Below are 9973 nucleotides of genomic sequence, written 5' to 3' on the forward strand. Positions count from 1 at the left end.
CTTACCTCATGTTATAACCCGTATTTTTCACATTAGGATATTTTGGAGACAACGGTAACAAGTCAAGGGCAAGGCTATGTTTGATCTTGTTGGACAAAAAATTCTTATGATTAATTATAATTTCAACTTGGAAATATTAGAAAACGTAAGGGGCAAAAATTGGAATTTCTCATGGAGGATGTTATATCCCGTATTTTATTTGGTTGGATGTTTTAAGGTAGCCGTGGTAAAGTTAAGGGAATGAACATCTTCCAAAATTTATTTATTTAATATACAAGTTGGATATGAATATTATTTATGATCATTAATAGTGTGGAAATATAGGAAAAGGCAAAGGGCAAAAAGGAAAATTCGCAAAGTGGCCTATGGTAATATTGTGGAAGGCTAGGGGTAAAATGAGAATTTCACAAAGTCTTCAAGAAGACTCATATGGGGCCCACATGCCACATGGCAGCCCGTGATTGGAGGAAAGGGGTGTGTTGGACCAATGAAACCTTGACATGTGTCACCACTTACGTCTTGACATGTGTCGCCACTTAGGGCTTGACACGTGTCACCACTTAGGGGATGACACGTGTCACCCCTAAAGTTGTATATATATATATATGAGTCTTATGACTCATTAATTTCCATAATCATCTAGAGAGTTCAAGAGGGACAAAACGAAATTACAAGAGAAAGAAAGAAGAGAAGAGAAGAGAAATTAAGGCTAGAAACAAGGAAAGAGCTACGATTTTGGGAGGAGAAAAAGGTAAGTTCTCCGATTCCGTTCCAAGAATTAATTATATGAGATATACCATTATGTTATGAAGATGTTAGTAATTAAATTTTATGGTTTTAGGCAGCCCAAAACGTTACCAAACAGTCCCTAAGTTTCAGCTGCGCTAAAGGAAATTCCGAGGCAAGTTTTGGCGAGTTTTGGTGAATTTCGGGAAAGGTAACGTTTTCTGTTTTGAACTGGACTTTATGATGATGTTATGAAGTATATTACATGTCTTAAAATATGCTGGAAGTGGAAAAAAATGTATAAGGATATTTGACGTTGGAAACAAACTAAATGGAAGTCGTAGTAGTTAAATCGAAGTCGCGTAGTGTGTTGTTGTTGTGGTGCTGCAGTTTGGTGGTGGTTTAATTGCGTGTTGCAGGGCTGTAAAGTACTCAAAAATGTATGTGGTTGCTGCTGGTTGCAGCCACACAACCCTCCATTTGGTATGATTACATATTTTACGAAATAAAGGTTAAAAACTCTATTTTGGTACCGTAGTTTGGAATGAGTTGTATAGAGCTTGTATTGTGTAAAGTTGAAGTGATTTACTTGTATACATTCTGCTGGCTGTTGTTGTTGGTATGGTTGTTGACATGGTGGCCGAGTTGAAAACTCGGGGATGTTCAATTTACAGGGGAGATGCTGCCCGATTTTCGGTAGATTCGGAGCTAGTAATAAACTAGTCGAGAGACATAGATAAGGAAATGATTCCTATGGTTACTTGGGTGTAGAGTTGGAAATTGGAAAGTGAAAGTTTATTAACCTTAGTATTAATTTCATGTGAAATAGGTTCAAGAGACGACGAGGCGAGCATAGTTAAGAGTAATCCGTAAGAGGTATGTAAAGCGAACCTTTCTTTCTTTTGGCATGTATTTGTTATAAGTATGTAAAGCATATTCTTTCGATTTTCATGTTTTGACATAAGTATGTAAAGCTAATATTTGTTTTGGTATGGTATTTATGAAACAAAAATATGACTTTTATATAATTTCAAAGAGGTTCCTATTCCTAGAGCCATTAGGATGGACAATTCCTTGATTTCCAAAAGGTATTTTATTATGCTTCGATACGTCTATATGATTCCAGAAGATTTATTTTGATACAATCCGGGGTAACTTTTGAAAGGTACTTGACATGAGTCTCGTCTCGATTTTTAAATGATAGCTCATTCTGATTATTCCATCGAGTCTCAAATATGATTTAATTTGCATTAGTTTCTCACTACTCCACTCGTGGATGCCCCAATGCTTCCTTCACCGAGCCCGGGCCGTGTTTTGTTTTCGTGCGTATTTCTCTGCATTATTCGTCGTGTCCCGACGTGAGGGGGCAGGTATGACATGTACCATGGGGTGGTAAATATTATGCCACGGAGTTATGCTGTGCCATGTACATATATGTTTGTGATATGATATGATTTGATATGGCCATCTGATATGATATGATTTGTTACGGAGATATTCCCTACTCTGGTGTTATGCTGTGCCGTGGTGCCGATGATGGGAGGACAACCACACTTTGTTCACCGAGTCCCATAATGGGGCCGGATATGGCATATGTTTTTTCTGTATACATTATCTGAGATTTTGATCAGCATTTGATATCTCCAGACATTTTGCTCAGTTTTGTACATTCTATCGCGGTAATGACTTTACTTATTACAATCCAATATATGTGGTTTGATAAACATTTGATATTTTTGGATATTTTGCTCATTTTTGTACATTTTGCTCTGGTAATGACTTTACTGATTTCAGTCCATACTTTACATACTCAGTACATTTTCCGTACTGACCCCCTTTCTTCGGGGGCTGCGTTACATGCCCGCAGGTACAGATGATTGGTTTGCTGATCCGCTTGCTTAGGACATCCACCATGTTGGTCGACAGTGCTCCTTTGTCCGGAGCCCTATTTTGGGTACTGACACTTTGTGTTGTATATATATATATATATATATGTTGTTTAGGGTACGGCGGGGCCCTGTCCCGTCATATGACTAGGATATCAGTCTGTAGAGGTCTGTAGACATGAGATGTGGGTTTTGTATATATGTTTTGGTTTTATTTTGTGTTTCGTGATGGCCTATCGGCCCTCGTGCATTATATCTGTTTAGAGATCTCTTCTAATCATTACCTATGTTTATTTGATTAATGTACTAAGTGGGGCTAAGGGTACGTATGGGTGCCCAACTCGGGCACCAGTCATGGCCTATGGAGTTGGGTCGTGACAGAAGTGGTATCAGAGCGGTCCTTCCTTGGAATGTCTACAGACCGTGTCTAGTAGAGTCTTGTTTATCGGTGTGTTGCGCGCCACATCTATAAACAGGAGGCTACAGGGCATTTAGGATGTTACCTTTCTTTCATATCTAAGATCGTGCGATAGAGCCCATCCATAGGACATGAAATTCCTTTTTTTCTAACATTTGATTTCAGCTAAGGAACGATATCGATAGAGGAATGCGATGGATGATATTAGGAGCTACATAGTATACGGGTAAGTAAAGGTATGAAAGCGATATGTTGAGTAAGGTGTTGATCTTGAAATGTAAAGTTGAAAATTTAAAGGAAAGTAGATAAGAAAGTGCAATAAATGCAGTTTGAGGTAGACACATGAGGTAAGTCCATTATTTTTATACGGTTATTGATATTGAAATCTCTATGTGACTGTGATATAAGTTGATATAAAAAAATGTATATATTGGCCCTGTAAGGCATTGCTGCTATCTTCTGTGTGCAGGTTTTGAGATAGTACAAAATACAGAGGAAACTATTCCCAATTATTTTTTTGAGAATGGAACAAAAGCAAGGAAGAGACTGAGACATATGTTTAGAAGATGTCGTGGAAGTTGATACCGATAGGGTAAAATTTATAACGTTTGACTAAACCTGAAAGAGGTTCCCTCTATGTTTTCGGTAAAAGGAGTACCATTTTTACTTGGAGAGTCATAATTCGAAAGAGAATTTCGGTTGGAAGGAAAAGTGTCCAGCGATTGAGTTTCATTCATGCTAGAAAGTACAAAACCCTCAGCTGTTATTTGAGGACTAGAAAAAAAAATTGTTCACGACTCAAGACCATGTGAGTCAAGTACTAGAAAGTACTCTGATGCTTAGTGGATATTAGTTCCTCTCTGGTGGAGGTTGGGAAAATGTTGTATGGGGACATCTTATCAGTTCCTAGTCGACTAATTGGAGGTGTAATCTGTGAATGAAAAAAAAATAAAATTGTAGGCGATTCAAGGTCACGAGTTTCATGTGGTGGAAAAATGCCAGGGTGATTCATTAGGGCCTGCGATACAGAGGGATGATTTAGACAAAGGTTGAATACGTTTGCCTCACCAACTAGAATTAACCTGTAGCAAGAATTGTGAGGGAGGTGAAGAAGTGTTATACGAGTAGGGTATACTATGAATATACGAGAATCGTTATGGAAATAAGTAAGGCTTAGTAAGGAAGCAACTACAAGATATGGTCGTGAGTAAGATTAGGAGTTAGTATCGGGTACACGATAAGGATGAAAGCTCATGAGGCAGAAAAGGGTATTATATATATGTACCTCCATATTGGAAAATAGTGGGATACCTAGAGGAGAAAGAACAGAAATTACAAAACAACCGAGGCATTATGAAATTATTAAAGGAACAAGTAGTATCCATTGGGAAAACCTGTGATAACAAAATATGAAACATGTGTCATCAGAGTATAAGTGTCCCGAATGGAGAATCGGACACGGCCATAAGGACTAGTGACGTACTGATTGGGATGAATTGAATGTAGTTTCGACTAAACTACTACATTAGTTATATGACTCGAGTACCAGTACTTGGACTAGATTGTGTACTATTCATCGAGAATACTAAGCAACCCATGGTTGTACTAAGGTTTCTTATAGAGGCAACCTAAAGTATAGATGTTCTAATAGAAGGTGTAGACATGGTGCGGTATATTAAATATGTTAAAACAGAATCATTTGCGCATGAATAGTTGAAAAATGAACAGAGGATGACATGGGTACACCCTAAAGGGGGGAAGTGGACAAGAGAAATACAAGCGTAAGAGAAAATCAACTGATGTTATCATATGTATATGGGAACGCTTACACTCCAAACAAGATCCTATAACAGATGGATGGATCTTGAGGCTAATAATAAATAGATATAAGCTGCGGTATCTGAGACTGTGTGAAGAATCATTGGTAGAGACCTTGATGGATGGTGCGATCACTACCCTCGGGAATCTTGTAGTCCAAGACGAAAGATAGTCACGCATGAAAGCAAAAAGTAAAAATTGAGGATCATAAAGGGTAAAACAGTAATTGTAAAATATGGATGTGTTACGAAAGTGTCTCAAAATTTGTAAAATCTCGACTCGCTCCCAATAATGTAATAAAGGTAAAACGAGGAAATGGACGCGATTATATCAACATTAACGTACCCAATTCCATCAAAGTTATGAGGTTAAGCGTGCTCAGGTGGGAGCAATTTTAGGATGGGTGACCCCCTGAGAAGTATGCAAGAATTCTATATATTCAGACGTAAGACACAAATGAGAGGCTAGAGTAACTTAAGGGAAAATTAGAGTTTATGGAATGGCTGGAAACCTTAAGAGGACGCGTAAGACGAAGTAGACTACATTGGTGAAGAGACAACAAGTGCGTCACAGCTATGGAATAAGGATATACTTGAACAGCGTTTGGAGTTATTTTGTAGTCTAGTTGATTGTGAATATATCCATATAGATATGAATGTGTAAAATGTCTGACATACGATTATATTGGTGGACATGTGAGTTCCAACAACTGGTGTCACGGTAAGGAAGGCATTAATCACGCTAAGGTACCAAAGATCGAGAGACAATAAGAATAAAAGGTACAACTGTTGCAACGTACTCTACTATTATTTGACTGTAGGTTAAAATTGGAGATTCTAGTAGAGCGATATTTGGGAAATAAAGAGGGTAAGTAGATAGAAAGCAAAGAGATCAAACTATTAGAAGGAGGTGAAAAGTAAGGAAACCTCAGTAAGTGAAACTCCCGAGAGAAATCACCGGCAAGGCGCGAGACCATATTATATTAGGCCAAAGAGGGATCAAAATATTCTCAAGTACCAAACAAGAGGAAACCCATAACGGGGAATGAGGACTCGTGTAAGACCTAGTAGTTCGAGTATATTTTCAATTCTCAGGAGAACCAGTGATGGAATGGGCAGTTAATACAGCATCGCCGAGAGGGAAGTTTATTTCCTACCTTAAGGCGAGAAAAATGATCAGAAAAGCTTGTGTTTATCACCTGGTTCGCATACATTATTTGGAAGCGGAAGCGCCAACCCTTCAGTCAGTTCCCGTAGTTAATGAATTCTCATATATATATATCTAGACGAGCTTTCAGGCCTTCCTCCCGAACGGGAGATAGACTTTACCGTAGATGTGCTGCTAGATACCCATATGATATATATTCCTCCATACATAATGGCATCTGCAGAATTAAAAGAGCTGAAGGAGAAGTTAAAAGACTTACTGGAAAAAGCTTCATTAGACCAAGTACTTCACCTTGGGGAGCCCCGGTATTATTTGTGTAAAAGAAAGATGGGTCGCTGCAGATGTGTATTGATTACAGGCAGCTGAATAAGGTAACCATTAAGAATAAACACCCCTTCCCAGGATTGATGATTTATTTGATCAGTTGGAGGGTGCTAAGTGGTTTTCAAAAATAGACTTGCGATCGGGTTATCATCAGGTGCGGTTAAGAGAATCAGATATATCAAAGACAGCATTCAGGAGTCGATATGGCCATTATGAGTTCAGAGTGATGTCTTTTGGCCGGACAAATGCTCCAACGGTATTCATGGACCTGATAAATCGGGTATTTAGACCATTCTTGGATATGTTCATGATTATATTTATTGATGATATTCTGATTTATTCTCGGTCATAAGCAGAGCATGCAAATCATCTGAGAGAGGTACTTGTAGTACTCTGACACCAGAAACTGTATGCTAAATTTTCCAAATGTGAATTTTGGTTGAGTCCTATAGCACTTATGGGATATATTGTTGGGGCTGATGGTATTCGGGTAGATACATTGAAGATCAAGGCCGTAAAGAACTGGCCTAGGCCGACGACACCTATAGAGGTATGCAACTTCTTGGGATTAACAAGTTATTATAGGATATCTGTAGAGAAATTTGCTTCAATTTCAGCACTACTATCAAGATTAACTCAGAAGAGAGTTAAATTCAATTGGAATCATGCCTGTCAACGAACCTTTAAGTTATTGAAAGAGAATTTGACTACAACTCCACTTCTAACTCTTCCAGAGGTACCATATGGGTATGTTATTAATTGTGATGCATCAGGTGTGGGAATAGGTTGTGTCTTGATGCAGCACAGCCAAGTTATAAAGTACGTTTCCCGGCAGCTTAAAAAAAATATGAAAGAAAGGATAGGTAATGGGCATACTTAAAAGGACAACAATAAGAGGAACCCTCCTGAAGTATGAAGACATCCCATGAGGTTAGTTTAACATTCGAGGACGAATGTTCAAAAGGGGAGAAGAATGTTATAACCCGTATTTTTCACATTAGGATATTTTGGAGACAACGGTAACAAGTCAAGGGCAAGGCTATGTTTGATCTTGTTGGACAAAAAATTCTTATGATTAATTATAATTTCAACTTGGAAATATTAGAAAACGTAAGGGGCAAAAATTGGAATTTCTCATGGAGGATGTTATATCCCGTATTTTATTTGGTTGGATGTTTTAAGGTAGCCGTGGTAAAGTTAAGGGAATGAACATCTTCCAAAATTTATTTATTTAATATACAAGTTGGATATGAATATTATTTATGATCATTAATAGTGTGGAAATATAGGAAAAGGCAAAGGGCAAAAAGGAAAATTCGCAAAGTGGCCTATGGTAATATTGTGGAAGGCTAGGGGTAAAATGAGAATTTCACAAAGTCTTCAAGAAGACTCATATGGGGCCCACATGCCACATGGCAGCCCGTGATTGGAGGAAAGGGGTGTGTTGGACCAATGAAACCTTGACATGTGTCACCACTTACGTCTTGACATGTGTCGCCACTTAGGGCTTGACACGTGTCACCACTTAGGGGATGACACGTGTCACCCCTAAAGTTGTATATATATATATATGAGTCTTATGACTCATTAATTTCCATAATCATCTAGAGAGTTCAAGAGGGACAAAACGAAATTACAAGAGAAAGAAAGAAGAGAAGAGAAGAGAAATTAAGGCTAGAAACAAGGAAAGAGCTACGATTTTGGGAGGAGAAAAAGGTAAGTTCTCCGATTCCGTTCCAAGAATTAATTATATGAGATATACCATTATGTTATGAAGATGTTAGTAATTAAATTTTATGGTTTTAGGCAGCCCAAAACGTTACCAAACAGTCCCTAAGTTTCAGCTGCGCTAAAGGAAATTCCGAGGCAAGTTTTGGCGAGTTTTGGTGAATTTCGGGAAAGGTAACGTTTTCTGTTTTGAACTGGACTTTATGATGATGTTATGAAGTATATTACATGTCTTAAAATATGCTGGAAGTGGAAAAAAATGTATAAGGATATTTGACGTTGGAAACAAACTAAATGGAAGTCGTAGTAGTTAAATCGAAGTCGCGTAGTGTGTTGTTGTTGTGGTGCTGCAGTTTGGTGGTGGTTTAATTGCGTGTTGCAGGGCTGTAAAGTACTCAAAAATGTATGTGGTTGCTGCTGGTTGCAGCCACACAACCCTCCATTTGGTATGATTACATATTTTACGAAATAAAGGTTAAAAACTCTATTTTGGTACCGTAGTTTGGAATGAGTTGTATAGAGCTTGTATTGTGTAAAGTTGAAGTGATTTACTTGTATACATTCTGCTGGCTGTTGTTGTTGGTATGGTTGTTGACATGGTGGCCGAGTTGAAAACTCGGGGATGTTCAATTTACAGGGGAGATGCTGCCCGATTTTCGGTAGATTCGGAGCTAGTAATAAACTAGTCGAGAGACATAGATAAGGAAATGATTCCTATGGTTACTTGGGTGTAGAGTTGGAAATTGGAAAGTGAAAGTTTATTAACCTTAGTATTAATTTCATGTGAAATAGGTTCAAGAGACGACGAGGCGAGCATAGTTAAGAGTAATCCGTAAGAGGTATGTAAAGCGAACCTTTCTTTCTTTTGGCATGTATTTGTTATAAGTATGTAAAGCATATTCTTTCGATTTTCATGTTTTGACATAAGTATGTAAAGCTAATATTTGTTTTGGTATGGTATTTATGAAACAAAAATATGACTTTTATATAATTTCAAAGAGGTTCCTATTCCTAGAGCCATTAGGATGGACAATTCCTTGATTTCCAAAAGGTATTTTATTATGCTTCGATACGTCTATATGATTCCAGAAGATTTATTTTGATACAATCCGGGGTAACTTTTGAAAGGTACTTGACATGAGTCTCGTCTCGATTTTTAAATGATAGCTCATTCTGATTATTCCATCGAGTCTCAAATATGATTTAATTTGCATTAGTTTCTCACTACTCCACTCGTGGATGCCCCAATGCTTCCTTCACCGAGCCCGGGCCGTGTTTTGTTTTCGTGCGTATTTCTCTGCATTATTCGTCGTGTCCCGACGTGAGGGGGCAGGTATGACATGTACCATGGGGTGGTAAATATTATGCCACGGAGTTATGCTGTGCCATGTACATATATGTTTGTGATATGATATGATTTGATATGGCCATCTGATATGATATGATTTGTTACGGAGATATTCCCTACTCTGGTGTTATGCTGTGCCGTGGTGCCGATGATGGGAGGACAACCACACTTTGTTCACCGAGTCCCATAATGGGGCCGGATATGGCATATGTTTTTTCTGTATACATTATCTGAGATTTTGATCAGCATTTGATATCTCCAGACATTTTGCTCAGTTTTGTACATTCTATCGCGGTAATGACTTTACTTATTACAATCCAATATATGTGGTTTGATAAACATTTGATATTTTTGGATATTTTGCTCATTTTTGTACATTTTGCTCTGGTAATGACTTTACTGATTTCAGTCCATGCTTTACATACTCAGTACATTTTCCGTACTGACCCCCTTTCTTCGGGGGCTGCGTTACATGCCCGCAGGTACAGATGATTGGTTTGCTGATCCGCTTGCTTAGGACATCCACCATGTTGGTCGACAGTGCTCCTTTGTCCGAAG

The 9973-nt window shown here is 38.2% G+C and overlaps 2 long non-coding RNA genes across 2 annotated transcripts; both read left to right on the top strand.

Moving 5' to 3' along the window:
• The first annotated feature begins 707 nt into the window (after positions 1–707).
• On the top strand, positions 708–2680 carry LOC129896343 (uncharacterized). The gene is made up of 4 exons (XR_008767954.1): positions 708–751; positions 842–937; positions 1556–1602; positions 2594–2680. It is a non-coding gene; the product is annotated as an uncharacterized LOC129896343 (long non-coding RNA).
• Positions 2681–7960: 5280 nt separating this feature from the next.
• Positions 7961–9973, top strand: LOC129896249 (uncharacterized). The gene is made up of 4 exons (XR_008767926.1): positions 7961–8055; positions 8146–8241; positions 8860–8906; positions 9898–9973. It is a non-coding gene; the product is annotated as an uncharacterized LOC129896249 (long non-coding RNA).

This window comes from Solanum dulcamara, chromosome 7 (genome assembly GCF_947179165.1).
Source record: "Solanum dulcamara chromosome 7, daSolDulc1.2, whole genome shotgun sequence".
Lineage (NCBI taxonomy): Eukaryota > Viridiplantae > Streptophyta > Magnoliopsida > Solanales > Solanaceae > Solanum > Solanum dulcamara.